We start from the raw sequence: 17,527 nt of genomic DNA, 5'->3' as shown, positions 1-17,527 counted from the left end.
GCCTAGGGAGGTTGTGGAATCTCCATCTCTGGAGATATTTAAGAGTAGGTTAGATAAACGTCTATCAGGGATGGTCTAGACAGTATTTGGTCCTGCCATGAGAGCAGGGGACTGGACTCGATGATCTCCCGAAGTCCCTTCTAGTCCTAGAGTCTATGAACCTATAAGATGAAGGATTTGTTCAGTATTAGTGTCTGTAAAAGGCTTTTTTTTTTTCTGGTTTCATACTATAGAATCAGTACATTCGGTTCTCAAGGTTTTTTGTTCTCAGTCTAGTTTTCCACACAAGTGGTCCCTCTCTAACCTTGCTTAGGAAGTGGGTCTTATGAGCCGAGTTTTCAAATTGCATGATAACCTCTTATGCATGTGGCCCCAGATTTTCAAACAGGAGCTTAATTAGGTTTTTTAAATAACTGGCCTGTGTTTTTTTTCAAAAGCACTCGATTTATCCAAATGACTTTACTGGGAACTACTGAATGCTCAGCACTTTTGAAAAATCTGGCCAGTTACTTAGAAACCTAAATATGGATTTAGAAGACTAACTTAAAGCTTCTATTTTTGAAAAATGGAACTGCATTTTCCTGTTGCATGTACAAACTGGGTAACTGCCTGTGCTAACTAATCTGTGTTAGCAAGCTTGTTAACAATACACACAAGTGGACCCCCAGCCTGTTTTAACGTTTGGCCCATGAAGCCTAGTATCTAAGTGTGCAGCTTGGTCTGTAATACCGTTTTTGGGGGGATGCAGAAGTTTTTTTTATTAGAAAACTGAGCACTTCATTTTGATTCTCAGATGGTTTTCTCCTGTTCCTCTTCTGGGCAGGAAGTAGCTTTATGTCTCCATGGACAGATTACTGCCATCCTTATTACAATTTTAATAATCACCTTATACCTGTGTCAGCAGGTGACATCTCCCATACTGTGGGTATGTCTACTGAAACTGGGATGTGTGACTGCATCACATGTAAACATATCCATTCTGGCTTTGATCTGATCTATTTGATTTGTATGTGCATCTAGACAGATCAAAGTTAGCTCAACTATGCCTACATGTGCTGTGACTACAACTTCCACTTGCAGTGTAGACATATCCTAAGTCCTCCACGTGATGACTGAGAAAATAATTTGTTACCCACAACAAAGCTTTCACTGAAGTGGATGAGTAAGGCTTAAACATGGTGCAGGTCAACCAACTACATGCCACACTCCTTCATCCATTAGGCTCTTTCTAGCACTTTCAAGAAGTACCATAACTGGGGGTGGAGGACTGTGGTAGGGAGTAGAAGAACGTGGCTGAAGAAAATGTATCTGGGACAGCCCTCTTCTAAGGATGCTGTCTGACCTGGCTGACAGATTTGACTCCATTTCAGAATGCCTTACTGTGCCACTGCAGAATGAGACAATGTTTTGAGTGAGGCTTTGAGCCATTCAGTTTGCCTGCCTGTTTGATATTGCATCCCCAGAGTGTTAACACAAGGCACGCAGGTGGAAGTGCGAGATTATAGTTATGTGCTATTGCATGCTGAGTTTCCCATGTATCACAATTACAGAAACTGCTGTGCTCCGCAATGTTTTTCCAAATCCTGTGTGAAGTTTCACAGTGTCAGGCTTTAATAGCACACAGGGTTGTTTATTTTTAATCTGTAATGGAGTCTAATCGGTGCCCATTTGGCATCTCTATGAAGCTTTGAAAAAATTTCTATTAAATTTCGTTTTATATATTACCTATGCATCTACTGTTCTTTGGTTTTAAGAACATGCTCATGTAGTTTATTTGATGCTGGGTTGGCTGTGCACCATAAAGCACATGTGATCATGTCTAACAAGATTTGGGGGTCATGTATGGGAGAACATACTGTGAAATGAATAGATTATTCAGGAGCTAGGGAACATATCTGAAACATCATATAGATGTTTAATCTAATGTGATGCTAATCACTGCCTAAAACTCTACATATGGAAAAGCTCCTCAGTACTTAGAGCCCTGAGGTAGGGAAGCGAAGACTCTTGTTTTCTATCCCCAGCTCTGCCTCAGCTATGTACAACACTACATAGCAAACAATTTACCATCTCTGCCTTTGTTTATCCCTCTGTAAAATGGATGTAATGTTAACGTTCCTGTGAAGTAGAATAAGCAGTTATGAGGATTGTCAGTAAAACAATTTGGGAATTTTGCATTAGAGACACTGAAGTTCTGAATTATTATATTATTATTATTATTATTATTATTATTATTATTGCTGTTAAGGTTAAGATTTTGTCACTTTTTTTAGTAAAAGTCATGGACAGGTTGCAGGCAATAAACAAAAATGTAATGAAACCCATTCCTATGTGTGACTTTTACTAAAAATAATGGGGAGGGGTTGCTGGAGGGAGGACTGAAGCCTTAGCTGGGGGTGGGGCGTGGAGAGGGAAAGAGCCTGAGCCCTTCTGCTGCGTGTGGAGTGGGGTTCAGCACCTGCACCACAGCAGCTGACAGCTCCGGGGCCCCTGCTGTATCCCCTTACAGCTCTAGGGCTCCTGCCGCATCCCCAGTGGCTCAGAGTTCCAGGGCCCTTGCTGCTTGTGGCAGCTGATAGCTCTGGGATCCCCCCGTGGCACCTCGGAGTTCAAGGGCTTCTGCCGACTGACAGCTCTGGAATCCATGACTTCCTTGATCTCCATGACATAATCTTATCCTTTATTGTATTTTATGATGGAAGTTTACTTCTATTCAGGTTTTTTTACAAAACTGTTTTCTAAGCTACTTTCCTTCTGCACAAGACATAGGCTTTTCCCCTTATATTTAGCTCACTTTAGCACTTTATATTTTAGGACTTCAGCACAAATTTTCACTGAAACAACAATTATCTTTAATTCATAGTTTAGTTGTATTCTGAAACAAAATAATTTAATTAAAATTTATTTCCTTAGTTATTTTAGTGCTTGTTTGTTTGTAGACATACTCTTAAGGCCAAATTATGCCTGCCCTTAACATGGACAAGCCAAGGAGTTACATGTCCCATCGCTCTGCATGGCCACGTTATCTCTCTCCAAACCTTAGGCCTGGGAGTGGGATGGGGAAGAGAGAGGAGACTTTGTATCCAACATTCTTTCCAGATAAAAGACCCTACTCCTCCATTCACCACTGAATGGACCAGCCAACAGGGCATGCTACACCCAGAAATGTGAGGTGAGCAGGGGAGGAAAAGCTACTGTGTCACAATTCCTTCCCAGGATGGTTCCTAGGGCAGCACTGCTGCCCACTGCCCCATAGTCAGGCATTGTGCAATGGCTAAATAGAGTCCTGAAGTGACTAATTGTGAAAGATACTATTGATACTAATCTGACACCAGAGGTATGTAAAGAATTAGAAATAAACTCCCATGAAGGAACAAAACCAGGATACATTACAGTATCAAAGTGTACTTGACTGGTGAAATGTATATATCACATATTGAAATAAACTGTGTGTCACACTGAAATGGATAAATAATCCACTTGGGCAGGGGGAAACTGTACTCACTAGGAAAGTAGCTTAGCTACTGCATCTGACACATTGCCTGTTTAACCAGGTATATTTACTGAACCAGATAATATTGCTTTTTTTCATTCCAATGTCAAATTCTGAATTAGATGTATTATTCATTGCATGTGACAATACAGTATATAACCTAGTGGCTTGGATGCAATATATCACAGCGTTGCACTAAACTGAACTTCACCTGCTAAATCAGTATATCAACTGAGTAATATATATTCCTGTTAAACCAAATATATCATAATAAACTAGATAATATAATAAGGATAACCTGCTATATCCAGAATTGAATGTACTAAATCAAAATTACCAATTACTAATTGAAATTATATCCCTCTACTGTAGCACAATATAAATCAAAGACATTTTCTGTAAAATTCATGCATCATTTGAAAGATTAATCCTCAGGCAACTATAAACGTTTTTCTACTACATTCATTTGGCCAAGCTAGAAAACGGTAATAGCCTTGAGGTTAAATACACAACACAGTATGCTGGAGCTGATATAGCAGTTACTGCTGCATATGTCCCAAGCACTGAACACACTACACCAGCTTCTGAATCATCATGATAGTTAATGTATTATATGCGTTTCAGTGTAGTAGTCTTCCCTGAACCTTAGAACAGAATAGAGGTCATGCATACAACACACTTGGGCATCTCTTATATTGTCCTCTGGGACAGCAATAATATAAAAGTAAAGTGAGCACTTAACACATACAAAACTAAACCTAAGGAAAAGCAAACACAATGACAGACAATAAGAATGAAGAATCTTTGCCCTGAGTAAAAATTATGCTCATTTGAAAGTAATTGAAATGACTGAGAAGCTCCCAGGCTCTGTTTGGGCCCTTTCTTTCCCCCCACTCCCTATTTGCAACCAGATTCACTCTGGGATGCAAAGACTTAAGAGAAGGCCATAAGCTAAGAGGAGCAAGTAGCTTAATTTGAATATTAGGCTCGACTCCACCCACAGGATTGATGTCAAGAAGGGGTCACTTATGTCCTATGGCAGGAGAATAATACTTAGGAAGCCTTGCCTTGACACGGTAGGATTGAGAATGATAGCTCTTTCTCAGTTCTGTTGATCACCCATCTAATGTCTCTCTTGATAGATATGCATATAGCAACTTAATTTAGGGAGAGCTCTCTAGAGACCATTACTCTCTCTAGAATCTCGAAACTCTTTTTTGAATATGCATCAGGAAAATTGCCTGGTGTGTGTTCTGCATAGAAAGGAAATGACGACAGATATCTCCAAAGAGAAAATCTGATATTAAGTTGGGCGGTATCACTCACTGTCTTCTGCAGCAGCTTCACTAATGCTCTTACTACTCAAGGAAAACAAAACCGAGGCTATACAAATGTCTAGTGCTTGCTTTGCATTTTATAAGTAGAGGATTGGGCATCATTCCAAATCAATAAGCTGAGGCAGGGAATGTCACAACAAATAAAGTGGTAATTAGTGTTTTATGTAGAGTGAACTTCTATAATGCCAGGTGTTTATTTACCAGCAACTTTAAGTAACTGATGTATCTTAACACAAATTGATTGTTTTAAAGAAGCTTATTTTCATAGCTAGTTGTGTATTTTTTTAAACTAACACTGTTCTACAAATGAAATAGTTATATATATTCAACACTTGTATTTGAAAGATGTCCATAAGACAAAGCGTTGAAGCATTTGGTAACATGGGGATGAATATTAGCAAGCAGTTAAACCTGATTTTGGTTGCCATTGTTTCTGCCAGGCACATACATAAGTCCAGTTTCTACAGGTCATTACAATCTGTATGTCAAGTCAGTCACGTACTGCCCTACAGCATCTGAGAAGGTGAGTATAGTAGGTATCCCTGAAACACTTTTCTATAAGACAGGACATTTTTTCTTCCCTGTCCTGCATTAAAATTGTATAATATTGCTATCACAGAATGGCTGTCATGTTCTACCCCAGAGGTGGTGGCATTTCAATGATGAGTGACAGCTATATACAGTGTCCAGCCTATGAAGACAACTGAAATCGTTCTAGACAAAAAGTGCTGGGTTAATATATTTTTAATTCCTTATTTACTGTAAAAAGAAAAATGACAGTTATGGTCGTTCTTACCCTTGGGCAATTCTTATGCTCTTGCTATATCTATCTATTCCCTGTCTGTCTTCCAAGGAAAAAGCACTCTGTATATGCAAATTCTTGCTTTTATTACTAGACAATTGCCTGGGTTTTTTTATTCATAAATGTGGAAAAGTAGAAATAAGAGATGGTTGTAAAATCTTTATTGAGGGTTAATCTGAACCCAATTCAGTGAAACTATCATGTATTTAAGTGCTTCACTGAATAGGGATGGACTGTTTGTATTTAAAGATAAGCACATGGTTGACAGCTTTGTTGAATTGGGGCCTATGTGCAGAAGTTCAATATTTTTTAACAGATACCTAGGCCTACAGGCATGCTATCCCAATCCTTACAACCTAGCAGACAGGATCAGAGGGGGGAAAAATTGAGTCCTCCATGATTACTGTTTGCACTTAGTGTCCTGAAGTGTTGGTAGCTGCTAGATATAGCCAGGAACACCTTACTAGCAGGTGAAACTGACCCAATAAGTTTTATTTTCAATTAAATGTTGCATTTTCTTGCAAATCTTATATCTCACACTTCTAACACCAAGAATGGTTTAGGCAAGTTTGAAATAGCTATCCAGTAAATATTTGTAAAATTAAAGCATATTTCAAAATAATAATGGGAATTGATGACCATGGTCAAAAATAGTGAAGTTTCATGATATTGTGTTTTAGTGTGATGCAAAAACTGGTAGTTTAAGCAACTCCAGTACTGCAGCTATATTGTAAGATTCAGCCAGTCACCGAGAAACATCAAATGGTCCTCTGAAACTGCTGCTTCACAAGGGGAAATGAAAATAGTAGTCCTAAATTAAGTAATGGTTGTGTGCTGTTAAACAGCTTTCATGCTTTTTACTAGACCTGGTTTTAGTTCAGTATCCCTTTCTAGATTTGTATTATCTGTGTGTGCACATGCATCTGTTCTACTTCCTAAGAGTGCTTTAAGCTTTACATAGCTTAAGGGGCCATGTCCACAGTTGCTTTCACAAGCATAACATTACTCAGTTGTGTAAATGTGAGCAGGATTGAGCCCAGGCCTAAGGTTTGTAAACCTCTTTGAGATACTCAGCTGCAAGGCGCTACAAAAATCGGAAGTATTGTTTAGTATTAATAATGATGATAAATAGTACTAACCACAGATCTCTCCTGTTGTGACCAGAATGAATGAGATAATGGAATTTAGGTCTTTGTATTCACCTTTCAGCTTGTTGTTATCCTAGAAAAAACAGTAATTGCCAGCAGCTAATAACTGGTGTGCTGCTTCTTTTTAATTAATATCCTAATTATTAAGTGCAGTTATAACCACTTGTAAGAACATACATGCTTTTTAAGACTTCTGTTTATCCTCTCATCCCCACCTCCGCCATACTGACAACTGAGTTGCTCAAGAGAGGACACCGGTAATTTCCCAATGGGAAATGAGTCCTTTTGAGCCTACTGAAATGCTGTATGATTTTCATTGTGTTTGTAAAGTGGTAATCTGCTCTTCCTCTTTGGACTGTTGGCTCATGATAGACTCTGACATTAAAGTCACTAACATTTAAAATTGGGAGGATGAACTATGGGAGCAAAAAGGTCCAGCACCTCAGTAACATTAGAAGCTGTTCAAAGATCTGCCAGCTGTGAGGCAGGCGTATAGCTGAACAATGCAGTCACTGGCTAACTTTTTTTAGGTGAAGAAATGGGGGCATTAAGAAAGCTTCCTATGAAATATTCACTATTACCTGTTTCAGGAGTTGCAAAGCCTTCTTGAGGCATGGCATCCATATAATGAAGGAGTTACTGAATTACCATTTTGGGCCAAATACTCAACTATTATACATAAGCATAGCTTTGGGGAGATCTGGCCCCTGATGTCTAAACTGAATTAAATTAAATACATTTTTGTATCTGTACTAGTTCAGCCAAAACATATGGCACTTTCCATCAGCATGTAGAAGACAGAAGAAAGAGTTTACTTTAATCTGCAAGTAAGATGCATGGGGTTTTTTAACTCATTTCAGAAGCTCTGTGTTTCCGAGCTGTGGGAAGCCAGGATACTTTTGGTAATGCCTGAGGATAGATGCAGTATGTGGGTATTTCAGTATCCACACTTCATTGCTCATGCACATTCCCATGTCTGCTCATACTAATATGGAAGATGCCTAGTTTCTAAAGTGTCATTTCCATTTAAATTCCTGTTTCATAAAAGAAAACTATGGATAAATACTTGCTGAAAACTGTACATCCAATTGATTAACATTAATGGGGCACTGACATTAATTATTCTAGTTCACTGTTACTTTAGAATCTTACTAATTCACACAGATGATAAATGCATTGTAAATGACCAAAGTTTACAAATTAAGTGAACAAGCACAGTGGAAAAAGCAAATGTGCTACAAAGTATAAAACTCAGAAATGGCAATGTACATTAGTAAAAATACTGTTTTTTGTAAAACTAATGAAATTAGCAAGGCTTCACTGCAATATTTGCTGTTAAATGTTTGCAGAAAGGTGCAGATTATAAAATTCTGCTGTTAAGTGAAATGTGAATTAGCAAATTTCTACTGTATTTATTGCCATGTTTTTATAGCACTATCAGAATACATGACACTTCAAACTAATTAGACATTGTTCCTGCCCTGAGGAGCTTAAAACCTAAAGGCCTGATCCTATAAAAGTACTATATATGCAACTTGCAGATTTCAAGTGAAGCTCTGTACACAGAGCATTTTACTCCTGCTGGAATTCTGTGCCTCTGTGCAATGCAGAATTTGCGTAGAATTAATGTTCCCTGTAGAATTTTACATTTTCCTGCAGAATTTGTGATTTCCCCTAGCATTCCCACGTGTGCCTGGCATGGGTGGCTGGGGCTCTCACTGACAGCCCCAGCCACCCAAGGAAGTTAGCGGGAGCATGATTATACTGTGTTCAATAAAATATGCAGAATTTTGCAGCATTTTAAAATATTGCATGCAGAATTTTCAATTTTTTTGGTACAGAATTCCCCCAGGAGTAGCATTTGCAAGATTGAGATTGGGAGGGGAAGGGGTAACACTGGGAAGTGACAAGAGTTTTAACTGAGATGGTGGAGGGGAAACAAACAAGGCAAAGGAAAAAAACTGCTTATGGGAGAGCATTAATGATTGTAAGCCTGATTCTGATCTAATTCACAGAAGATGTACTCTGTGATAGGTATTCTGAATTTACATTGGTTTAAATGAGATCATAATATGGTCCCTCTTATCTTATTCATATGCTGTTAAGTGTGTTTTATTTGCTTGGGGTTTTTTCATATCTTTTTAATTATGGTTGTCAAGTGCAAGTGGAAGCAGGCAATGTAAGACAGAAAGGGCTGGCTCTAGGTTTTTTTGCTGCCCCAAGCAAAAAAAAATTTTGGCTGCCCCTCATCCCAGCGCTGGGCTTCCCCCTTTCCCCCCGACCAGTGACCTCCTCCCACCCTGCTGCCACCCCAGCCCTGGGCTTCCCCCTCCCCCCCACCAATGCCCCCGCCCCCACACGCACACCTCCTGCGGCCCCAACCCTGGGCTCTCCCCCACACATACCTGCGCCCTCCTGCCACTGTAGCCCTGGGTCACTGGTAACTCACTCCCAGGGCAAGTCATTCAGCAGGAATTTTAGATGTGTACAGAACACAGACAGCATTGGTTCCCATATGGTTACAGAGCTGCAGTAAAGTGGAACAATTTTCAGCTTGTGTGATTGGAGGATATCTGGATGCATATTATAAGACTGTCCTATGTCAATGAGGAAAAGTTGAGGTGCCTTTATTATTCTTTTGTTCTACTCTTTCTTTCTATGGGGAATTTGCCAATGCAGTATCACTGTCTTCCTTTTAAACAAACAAAAAAAGGCAATGGCTGTTAAACATAGTAATTCCAGTCCTAATAACCACTGGGAAGCATTTCTTGCTCAATTTTATTCTACTTTTTCTACAGCAAGTTACAGTGGATCAGTATATTTGATTTGGGAGAAATGAAGTAACAGCTGCCCAAACTGAGCTTGAGCACGCCTGAATTTTGAGGTGTTCAAATCTGGAAGGCAGGTGCTGGGGGGGGGGGCGCTGTGGGCTCCGTGGGGAAGCACAGCAGCATGTATGCAGCAGTGTGTCTGGAGCTGCACAGAGCCAAACACGCTGGTCTGAGTGGTACGGTAAGGGGGCTGGGAGGTTGGAGAAGGGGTAGGGGATTCGAGGGGGCAGTCAAGGAACAGGGAATGGGGGGGGCTGGATGGGGTGGAGGTTCGGGGGAGCAGTCAGGGGCAGGGAGGAGGGAGGGTTAGATGGGTCAGAGGTTCGGGTGGGCAGTCGGGACAGGCAGCAGTTGGATAGGCATGGGAGTCCCAGAGGTTTGTCAGGGGACAGGTAGGGGGTAGATTCCTAGGGAGGGAAGCTTGGGGGGGTCTCAGGAGAGGGCAATTGGGGACAAGGAAAAGGGAGGCTTAGATAGGGGTGAGGTTCTGGGGGGCAGTTAGGGGCAGGGGTCCTGGGAGGGGGGTGATCAGGGGACAGGGAGCAAGGGGAGACATGATGGGTTGGGGTTTCTGGGGGGGGCAGTCAGAGGAAGTGGATGGTGGCAGGGTGGGGCTTCCCTCCCCCTGGAGTGTCCTGGTTTTTGAACTTTAAAATATGGTCTCCCTACTATTCACAGTGCAACTCTCCACTCACAGCATACTGCAGCATGAGGTCCCCCCGTTCCTTTCCAGTTGGTAGTGGCCAAGGGAATGCTGGGAAATGTAGTTCTTTCCCTGCTCCAGGGCTGGCTCTATAAGGAGGGAGCTAACCAAGGAACTACAGCTCCCAGAACCCCCTGTTGGTTCTCAGCTCCCATGCCGCCCCTGTGAATGGGCTGCCCCAAGCAGGTGCTTGCTTTGCCTGTGCCTAGAGCTCCCCCTGAAAATGGGGTAGTAATGGGGGAAAGTGACTGACTGATGGGATTTCTGAGGGTACAAGGATTAAGTACACCCTTTGTGTGCTCCTTAGAAAATCTAGCCAAGTATATAGTGGTGGTGTGAAGGAAAGTGTTTTGTTTGTTTTTTTGTTTTGTTTTTTTGCTGTCTGGCCGTTATTAGCTTCCCTAGTATAAACTTGCCCATGTATAAAAACTTTTTCCAGGATGCCTTTGCGTACCTAGCCCTTTAAATTTGTTTGAGACAAGCAGCTGCAGCTATGAAGTGGCCATTTTATAAGGGGCTGCTGCTTGCTTAACTTTCTTCTCTGCCAGCTGCCTTATCTTGGGTTAATGGAGAAGTCTAACAGGTATATATGAATATTTTGTGGTGGTTTTTCCTGGTGTAGCCACATTCATTACAGTTGTTCAAAAGAAACATTTGCCCCCCCAGTATGGAGGTATGGCCTATTTGTGGCCAGAGTTTTTTCAAAAAGAGTACCTTCCTGTGTAAGAATTCCACCCATGACAATGCTGCCCAAGATCAAGGTGATTCAGTGGTTCCTGGCTCCACAATTGCTGGTCACGTAAGTTAGGTCAGTTTGAGTAGTTCTCAGGTAGCAAGCTTTTCACAGAATGGTCACTTCAGGCTTTGACCTTGGTAAACTGATAATCTTGCTCATTCTGGGCAGCACCTGGACCTTTTCTGCCTCCCCACCCCCCTTTTGTAGTGCAGTGGGACAATTTAGTTGGCAAAAGAGTTTTTTGTCAAAGCTAGCTGAAAGAGTTGCATTTCTCTTGCAGGAGTGTTAAAATTAGAGGTAGGCAGGGTACAAATCCAGGCTGAATAGGGGCCTATAGACACCCCTTGACGTTTTCAGTGACCTCTCACACTTGACACTTAACAAGGGCAATTTCCTTTAAGAGGATATGAGCCTTACCTGACAGCCAAATGGATTCTTTGTGGAAAATATTGCCAACAAGAGTAGATGTGACTGTAAGTGCTAAGTATAGTTGAAGCACATAGTGACATTGTGGTAGTCATTATTTAGGATCCTCTTGCTGGTTTAAGTAGACCATCTTTGTTTTTATTTACTACAGTGAAGTCAATGGCCTGACCACCATTTGTAAATATTCAGTTTGGTAATATCATTCAACACCAGGTTCTCTTAGAAATAACTCAGCTAATATGAGCACCATTCAGCTTCCTTTCTTCAGTAGGACAGAAACAGAAGATAGTGCCATGCTTCTCATAACCAGCTTCAAGAATGAACCACGATAACTCCAGTGTAACATGGGCTGTTGGAAAAGTTTCATTAGGAGAATCCTTCCTCTGTATTGGGACCTGTAGCCAGATCAGCAACAATCATGGTCTGAGAGGAAACTGATAATGGGGTTTGGAACTAAAGCTGAGGTGCAGAAGTATAAAACTCACTGTGCCTTTACTTTGGATTGCAAATCTGAAGCTTCACTCTGGTCCTATTACTATGCTAACCCTTCAGTGTCTCTTGGCCTGCCTGTTACATATTCATCCTCAGACCATTTATAATTGTAGCCATTGACTCTCTTGAAAATGTATGGGCATTTTTCACTTCAATTCACTAGTTTCAATGTGATCCAAGCTGGTAGTAACAAGAGCTGGGCAAATGCTTTCAAAATGTGTCATGGATTTTTTTTAATTATTTAAAAAGGAATTGGCTTCAGCCATGCTTAAATTCCTTGTGTGTTCACTACAGCAGGCAGGCAAGGGGGCGTGAGCAGTTGTGGAGGCTGAATTAAATGCAGGTAGCCTCACCAAATCTGATTTTAAGATCCATAGGGAGAGGGTTGAAGAACTATTGTGGTATCTTTCTTCTGCTTCCTTCTAGGCCTAGTTGGATACAGCTTTATCAAACCAGTTTGCTTATCCCTAGATATGGTGGCCATGAAGCGTGATATCTCCTGATACATAAATGGCAATACACTCAGTCTGCACTGGAACCAGCGTACAGCTCTGTGAAAGGAGAGACTGGTAAGGAGCCGATAAACTCTTCAGCATTTCTGGGCAGTTTGATGGCCTGTTCTGGGAGCAGTTTTAGCAATTGCTTTAATAAATGGTACTTGCAACCTTCTATGAGATGTGAACTTTGGGGAATTCATCCATTCCAGGCTTATTGTAGATGGCCTGTTACATTGTAACCATCACTGTAGTAGCCCAATGAGAGGAGAGTATCTTTGCAATTGGAAATGCCAGAAACTTTCATTTTCTAAAGCAAGAAGCTTTGCTGCTCCACAGAATGCAGCATGCCCTGGAAAGGAGCCTGCATATGTGTGATTTCCATGCATGCATTTCTTTTGTCCTTTCTGATGACTAGCACAACAGAGCTCATAAATGTGCAATGTATTGCATCAGGTTTATTCCATTTGAGACTCAGGTGTACATGGACATACAAAAACACAATGGTTATAGCTTAGAATCCAGTTGAATGGGTAATTGTGAAGCAACATAAGTATTTGAAAAGGTAGGGAAGAAAGAATCAAAATGTTCTCATAATGGGGAAATGCATTATTATTTGAACAATTTTCACTGTTGAAGAAAGATGTAAAATAAAAGGGACATAAGAAAAAACATTGTGTTTACATTAAATTGGAAGAAATGACATCAAAACAGCGATGAATGCCAGAAATTTATTTATATACAAAATTGTTATACTCAGATTTGCATATTTACCATAACCTCAATACTAAGAAACATTTAACATTTTTCCTACAATAGTTATATAAGCTGAGGGAAGAGAGGCTGCTGTGAAGACAGCCTTCACTGGGTCTAGAACTGTAGTTGTTAGAGTAGAGAACTAGCAACAGACTTTCTAGAGATGGTTGCTTGAATAAATTAATAAAAATGGGGTAATGCTACCCTGGGATATTTAATTGTTGGTCTTAATGTTTCTAAAAGTGGTTTGAGCTTCTTGGAACAAAAGCACTCTATAGGCATCAAGTACATTATACAGAAAGGTGAATTACCTATGGAATCTTACATTGCCCTGAACTCATGCTTTAAAGATGGATGGATCTGAGCTACCAAATGCAGATCCGAATCCAAACCTTTCCAAAAATTGAAGGCATTCAGAACCAGAATTTTGGGTTATGCCTGCTGCTACTGTTCAGCATGAAACTAGTACAGATTTTGGACATCTCCTGTCTCATAGCTTTCCTTATTGTATTATGAACAAGTGATTCGGTAAAGTTTGATTAGTCTTTGCATAATTGTGTTTCTGTGTATCTGAGTGATACGATTCGCTTACTATGGTTACTGCTCCTGCTCTAGGATCTGTTTAAGTGTTCCAAATGATTTTACCAAAGATGTGATACTTCCAACTTTTCACATAGTTAAAAGTAATTGACACCTGGTGTATAAAAGTTTTATATTTGAAGAAATTAGGTTGTAATTAAGCTAAGTTATTAATAGCTTAATCTAATTCCTATGATTGCATAGGCTACAGAGAAGCTCAGGTAGCTTATGCAGGGTCTTTATAATTGCCACCTTTCCTCTATAGCTAATTTGTAGGCAACAATTCCATTGATTGTAATGACTCAGTGTTATAAGGAAGATGGGATGCCAATATCAAAAAGCTCTCCCTGATAGATTAGTTGGCCAGATGTCATGGATCCTTAAAGATGTGGCTGCATGTTAGCTTGAGCATTGGTGCTTGAAAGGCATTGTGAAGGTACACAGAGCACTGGTTTCCCTAACAGCCCACTAAGCCAGTAAATCCAGTGCTAATTAAGGGCTAAATTCACCAGTATGCTTTGGCTGCTCTGACAAATAACCTCCTGGTGTGCTCTGGCTGTTTTGGTGTACTGGTGAATCTCCCCTTAAGTTTAATTTTTGAATGATACAAGGTTGACCCTACATACTTTTAATGATTTGAAGCTATCCCATGGTAACATTCTGTTCTGATTTCTTGTTTTATACTCATATGACATTTTACATTTTAAAATCTAAGGCAATAACTGTTAAGATTGAGTTAAAGTTTAGGTACTAATAACTTAAGGGCAAAGACGTTATGGGGATGGTTTTAATTAACAGAACACTAAGCATTGTAAACCCAGAGCATTCAGAGTTAAAGAAATCCAAACATGTTAAATTATGGAAATGCACAAGTAAGGCACCCAAACAATGTTAACACCTAAAGAAATGGCCTGATTTCAAAAAAAAAGGTCCTGAAATTCAGCAGAAGCTGTTGAAGTTAATGGGAGCTGTTGGGTGTTCAACTCTTTTGTAAATCAATCCACTTATTTGTTTTGAAAATGGCCTTAGATTAGGGATAGGATAGGCAAATATTATACGCAATCCAGTTAGACTGTCCACAGGAATGAGGTGATAAACGTGGCATGGCTCTCAGATAGTATAGACAAATCTAGTGTGTTTTTTAGAAGCTATGTGAGGATTCTCCCTGTTAATTAATGTGATGGAATGTAGGTGCTCTTTAGTTTATGAATACCGTATGATGACCCGGTTTTGAGATGTTTGCTGTATGAGTATATTGGTTTAGTTTAATAACAGGCTGTAGGGAAAAGCAGGGAGGAAGGAATGGCTTAAAACAAAACACTCCTTGATGAACACTTAACATTTCAGGAGTTGTGCGTTAATTTTTATCTGTGAATATCCAGTCTTCTGGCTCTGGTCCTCTTATAGAACTGGTTTGGACAAGCAGAGGAAAAGTCCAGAAACTAACAAGAACAAAGGAACCAGGACAGATTTAAAAGTACTCTCTCCAGAGGGAAGGCAGTTTGTTGGGGACTTGCTCATGGAAGGTGGCTGAAGGAGCTAGCTCTGCCTAGGCTGCCATGGATATGCCTACACAGCCTGAAGAAGTTAGCCTCTCAGCCCAGATCAACTGACTCACTTTAGTGGGGCTTGTGCTAGTACTTTTAAAACAGCTTTTCAGACTACGCTTGGAAATTACAGGCTCCAAAGCCCTTCCTTGTCTATAGCCTATTAGGATATAGAGCCCGAGATCTGCTGATCTGAGCTGGGAATGGTAGGGATTTAGGTGGATAGACATACATGTTAGACTGTTTTTTGTATTTTTGTATTGGTTCTAAGAAGTCTGTCTGGTCACTGTGTACACCACTTGTCACAGACTCCCAAAGGGAAGAAGTGCAGGTACCAAACCCAGTTGGACTTTCTGGGCAAGCACGGTTGATCTATTAGTTGAAGAATTGTGGGATTCCACTCCAGAAGAGGTAAAGATACAAGGACTAAAACTTAAGGGAGTGAACTCAAAGAGACCAGGAAGGGGACAGAGGGACAGTTAACTCTGCAACCATGACAATTTCCCTTTGGATTTAATATCTTACAGATGTCTTTGCTTTGTATGAGTCCTGTCCTGCATTCCTTGCATACCCAAAGATTCCCATTGTGTTCAAAACTCAGTGCTGTGTGATATACAAGACAGCCACACAATCTACTCTATGAACAAAATATACAGTACAAAGAATTGTATTGTGTGCAAAGGCAAGAGGTCAACACACATTCATAAAATCTATCACAAACATTTTAATACACACTAGTGTTCTTTGACTTCACAGGACTACCAGTTTTGCCACTTTGAGCAGTAGCGCATTTGGGGGCTTTGTAATAGGTCAGTTTCCCATTGGAAAATTACTCTGATGTGGGACATTTTCTTGTCTTTTTATTAATAAAATGTACTGTCATGTAGCCAGGGCCGGTGCAAGGATATTTTGCGCCCTAGGCGAAACTTCCATCTTGCGCCCCCCCCTCCCCCCAAATCACATACGTTATACACAGTCACAAAGTAACATGTTATAATTTAGAATTTGTTTCCACGCTTTAAGTTTAGCAAATTTAGAAACAAGTTCCTCCAAGTCAATGCTGTGAGCAATGTCATGTTCTAGTGACAAGGTAGATAGCCCAACAAGTCTTTGTTGCAACATTGATGTTCGCATATATGTTTTTATCAACTTGAGCTTTGAGAAGCTTCGCTCACCGCTGGCCACAGAAACCGGGAGAGTCAAGAGGATGTGAAGAGCAATAACTATGTTAGGGACACTATCTGTCAGCTTATTTTCCCATATGAAGTTCAATTCATCTTGCGGTGATGAACTTCTTTGGACTCGTCTTGCAATAGCTTGCAATTCACTGCACAAGTCAAAGGCATCAATATCTTTGGATACACTATGTTGCAAAGCTTTCTCTAGATTCAAGCAATGTTTTATTTTGCAAACTGTAAACATCATATATGAAGCCAAATACTGAACTAATTTGCTGCATCAATGTGAATCTTTCTTCAACCGAATGTACTGCTGTGTCAATGACTGCAAAGTAAAACTTCACTTTGAATTTTTCTTTCAGATCATAAATAGGTTCGTCATCTGCTTCATATGTGAACTGCTTCCTCTTCTTTCTAATACGGATTGGATCTGGTTCAAAAAGTGCCAGTACATCCAACTCCTCCGCAAGTTCACCTGCATCTAACAATGTATTCTCAAAGGCTGCGTCACTTTTGCGGCCCACAAGAAACTTTTTGGTTTCTCCAAGTTGATTAATGGCATCACATATATCAAATTCTTTTGCCTGACGTTGTTTGCTAGTTATGCTGATCTCAAACAATGTCATACCACAAAACAAGAGAAACAAGAAACTTGAAACTAGAAATGGTTTTTGTAAGACCCTTTGTGTCAACTTGTGATGTATTGCCAGATGATCCTGTCAGAGTATTGTCTTCATGGATGTCTACCAGAGCATCATAGATGTCACCAATGAAAGCAGAATGGAAAAGCTCCCCCTCCCCCCAAGAAGACCTAAGACATGATGGCTGGATACATAAACAGAAACCTGTCCCTCACAGGCACTACCTCATAACATGCCAATTTTGCTCAGGACAGAACATCATAGAGGAATACTATGCAGTCAGTGGTCTCTACACTGGCCAAGCAACAGCATGACAACTAACCTAACCAGTCCATCCAACTTTTTTGACTGCTTCTTGGGCACT

This window comes from Chelonoidis abingdonii, chromosome 16, assembly GCF_003597395.2.
Source record: "Chelonoidis abingdonii isolate Lonesome George chromosome 16, CheloAbing_2.0, whole genome shotgun sequence".
Lineage (NCBI taxonomy): Eukaryota > Metazoa > Chordata > Testudines > Testudinidae > Chelonoidis > Chelonoidis abingdonii.
Note: the sequence above shows the minus strand (reverse complement) of the source record.